The sequence below is a fragment of the Rhinatrema bivittatum genome, chromosome 7 (genome assembly GCF_901001135.1).
Source record: "Rhinatrema bivittatum chromosome 7, aRhiBiv1.1, whole genome shotgun sequence".
Lineage (NCBI taxonomy): Eukaryota > Metazoa > Chordata > Amphibia > Gymnophiona > Rhinatrematidae > Rhinatrema > Rhinatrema bivittatum.
Genome location: NC_042621.1, coordinates 249,449,602 through 249,454,130, shown reverse-complemented (window position 1 = coordinate 249,454,130; position 4,529 = coordinate 249,449,602).

Below are 4,529 nucleotides of genomic sequence, written 5' to 3'. Positions count from 1 at the left end.
AAAATCTCTAAATAAATAAATAAATAAAATAAATAAGAAATTTTGAAAGCCAGTGTATCTCCTGAAACGAACGTGTTTCGTACAGACTGCTTCTTTGGGAGGGATAAAACACTACAAACACAAACAAAACAAGTACAATCAAAAACCATTAACATCTATATTTAGAGAAAGACCCCTTAAAGAGAGACACCTCAGATAATAAAACAAGGGAGTGGTAAAACAAAGCCTCATATCATTCACTGGAAGATTTATGTATACACTTTATTGCACCATGGCAGAATGATATTGAAGTTAGGATGCTTACACCACCAAATAATATATAAACAGTCAAAAACTGGTCACATGATCTAAAGAGCCAATCCACTAATGGATTTTTTGCCGGCCAATCACAATGCATGAACAGTGAAAATTCAGCACTACTCCTTTTGGAGAAGCAAGTTGTCAAAGTCTTCCCCTCTTGATCATAGACAAATAGAGAAATTGTCTTTTTTAATGCTTTATGATGATGTTTCAAAGAGCGACTTCCAAAATACAAGCACATTTCCAATGTTTCCAACAGTGGCCAATCCAAGTCACAAGTACCTGTCAAGTACTCAAACATTAAATAAATCTCAAACTACAATTGCTTATTAATTAATAGCAGTTTAGGGATTTTTCTTCTAGAAACTTATCTAAACCTTTTTTAAACCCAGTTACATTAACTGCTATAACCTCATCCTCTGGCAATGAATTCCAGAGCTTAACAATGTGCTGAGTGAAAAAGAATTTTCTTTCATTCGTTTTCAATGAGCTATTTGCTAACTTCATGGAGCGCCCCCTGGTCCTTCTATTACCACTGGGGAACACAATTTTCGTTGAGTTACATCTGACACTTGTTTTTGACTAACTTTTGACATCTGAATCTAAAAATGACCCCAGTTTTTCTCTATCACGTCAACTTTTTAAGGTATAAGATACCCTCCCTATGTCCCAAAAATCATACAAAATGTACATACAAAGGAAATAAAAGAAAACATTACCTGAATATACTGTTTATTTAGAGTTATTTTATTCATACAAAAGCTATATATTGTTACTGTAAGTCAAATTGTATACAAGTAGTAAAGTTCTGCTACCAAACGTACAACCTAGCTTGATGGACTCTACCTGGGTAACATCAAGCTAGGTTGAGAGAACATTGCACAAATCTCATGTTTGGGTGAATTTCCTTACTCTGAAGGTCATCAAATCTTCATAAGAGTGCACTGTTCTGTTTGTATGTCGCACTCTGAATGTCAAAGTGGCCCCTAACCCCTACACTAATACATAAACCTCACCTCGAGTAACTAGGTGGGCCTCCTATATACCTACCTAGTAGGAGGGCCTTATAGTTAGTCAGTGTCTCCCTCTCCCCCCCCCCCCCCCCCCCCCAAAAAAAATATCTATCCAGATAGTGCACTTTGTGATATTTAATGCATTTTGATAAATCCAAGCCTAAGATAGGCTGTTCAGAAAAGACATGATAGAAGAAAACTAACTGCAGTTTTGAAATCAGCATGCCTACACAACAGGAATTATGTTAAAAATTGTTCCCCAGTGTTATCTGAGAGAGTAAATAAAATAACTGATTTATATTAACTTGTTCAAATCCTTTCATGATTTTGTAGATCTCTATCATATCCCTCCTCAGTCATCTCTTCTGCAAACTGAACAGCCCTGCAAAGTCCTCCTGCAATTTATCACAATCCACTTGCATTTAACTACTCTGCATAATTTTGTGTCATCTACAAATTTGATCACCTCACTTGTTGAACACCTTTCCAGATCATTTATAAATATATTAAAAAGCACCGGTCCAAGAACAGATCCCTGAGGCACTCCACTGTTTACCGTTTTCCACTGTGAAAACAGACCATTTGATCCTACTCTGTTTCCTGTCTTTTAACCAGCTTGTAATCCAGAAAAGGACATCGCCTCCTATCCCATGACTTTTTAGTTTTCTTAGAAGCCTCTCATTCAGGACTTTATCGAACACCTTCTGAAAATCCAAATACACCACATCTACCGGTTCACCTTTGTCCATGTTTATTCACCCCTTCAAAAAATGTAGGAGATTTGTGAGGCAAGACTTCCCTTGGGTAAATCCAAGTTGGCTGTGACCCATCAAACCATGTTTCTCTATATGTTTTGTGATTTTATTCTTTTTAACAGTTTCCACGATTTTTCCCGACACTGAAGTCAGGCTCTTTTTCTGTATGATCGCAGGGCTCCAGCTGGCTATGATATTTCTGCCATTGATTGCAAGGGTGTTCGTTCCCCCATAATTAGCATCTTGACTGGATCATGAAAGCTTAAAGAGTTAAGTGTAGCTGTTTTGGTGTCAGTAGATTTCCTTTTTTTCTTTAACAATCAGTTGCTGTGATATGTTCAATAACACCAACAACCCCCCCCAGCAACACACCAAGATAAATCACATTTTAATGGACGGCTTGGAGGTTTGGTTGGTTTATGAGAAGGAGGCTTCGGCCTCCAGGAGTAGGAGAGGATGGAGTGCGGCTGGGTGAGAGCGGTTTCACGTCTTGTTTTCAATTTTTTTTTCTTTCACTTTGAAAGGGTGCTCCATTTTAAATTGCTCCATTTAAAAAAAATGATGAGCCTGAATCCTCATTAGGAGCAGCGACTGTGCTCTTGAGTAGTGGAGATTAGAACAATACTCCTCAAATGCCAGGGTTAGAAAAAACTGACAGATACCACTAGGGATACATCTCTCGCTTTCCTCGTGTCCTTGACACAAATGGGGGTCCAGCTATCGTCAACTCCTTCTCCAACCCTAGCATCCAGTACCAGAACTGCCATGAGGGAGCAACTTTCAGAGGAGATTTTGAGTCCATGCCCCTTCCCCTCCCTCTGCATATTTCTTTTTATAACATTTAAGAAAATATTTAAACTATAACCACACACATCCATCAATCACAATCTCTTTCCCCGTCCCTCTCCTGTGCCCTCCTATCGCTCTCCCAATGCTCTCCTGTCTCTCTCTCCTCTTGCCTCCTCTCAGCTCCCCTGCCCCATTCTCTCTCTTCTCTCTCCCTTGAGCCTCTTGTTTGTCCCTCCCCATACCTCCTTGTATCTCTCCTTTTTGATCGTCTCCTTCCCTTGTATTTACCTTCCCTTCATGCTTCCCTCTAGCTCCTCTCTCCCCAACCCTCTCATGTGTACATTTCTCTTTTTTTCCTCTGTGTCTTACTCTCATCTTCCTCTGTACCTTTTTATCCATCTTCTCCCTCCTGTGTCCCCCTCTTTGCTTTTTTCCCCTTCTCTCCTGTACACTGTCTCGCTTCCTTATTTCCCCTGGTCCCTTCCTCCATGTGGCTTCACTTCAGCAGCTCTCCACCAGACTCCCAGCCCAGCCCATAGTCAGGAAGGAGTCCGGACTGAGAGAGCTGCTGCCCCGGAAGATCTACTGGGACGCAGGAGCTGCGTGCGAGGGCTTTGCGGGGCTCCACCTCCTTCCCCCATAGCTTTCAGTCTCAGCATGGGAAAGGAGACGGGGGTGGGATAGGAAGAGGACACCGCACAGCTCTCTGCCAGGAGGTGCTGGCCCTGCCTTAGCCTCTCTCCCTCAAACCAGGAAGCACAGCCGGGGAGAGGAGATGCCAGCTGACACAGCTTGCCTGCTGCACATGCTTGATGCTTAAGGCACATTTAAGACCGGGTTCACTTGGGTTTCATCGACATTTTGGGCTGTTTGGGCTGGAGTGCAGAAGATGGACTGTAAAAGTGTGGTCTCCTGCCAAAAATGGAAGACTTCACAGCTCCGGAGCATTGTTGGTCAACTTGTCCTTTCCTCTGATAGCAATAAGACCAGTGTTAGGTATTCTGGGACCGAAGGCAGCAACGAAGGAGTGGGCACTTCCTCCACACTCCCTAGTTTTGGGTCCTAGCCCTACTTGATCTTGGGTCCTCCCCTCCCTCTCCTCCTCCCCCTGAACTTAGGGTCATTTGTTGCCACTACCCCTATTCCAAGTTCTGTCCTCCCCTGCCAATTAATCGCAGGTCCTCTCCCCCAGCCCCTGGAACTTGGGTCCGCTCCTTCCTGCACCTACCTTTCTCCTTATAGCCCACCAACCACAGTCCTTTTCCTTTCCCCATAACCCTTTCTTGGGTCCTCAGCATTCAACCCGGGTCCCCTCTTTCCTACTACTGCCCATCCTGATCCAGCGTTAGGAGGTGCAAAGGAAGGGGGCGATAAAAAGGCCAGATTTGACATCTTTTTATGCTGGGGCACACCAAAAAGTGCCCCCACCCAGGGATCCTCCGATTATAGCTCTCACTTCCCCTGTGGGATTAATTCATCTATTTATTTAAACATTTCTAACCCGCACGTATCGCTGTAGTTCGCAGTAGTATACATAAGCGACATACATAAGTCATGTACCAAGTAACTCTCTCCCCCTCTCCTTGAGTAATCCGGCTTTATCTGTCTCCCATCCCACCCCACCCCAACAATGCAATCTTGGCACACAGGGAGGTAGACATTGCATGAAAAA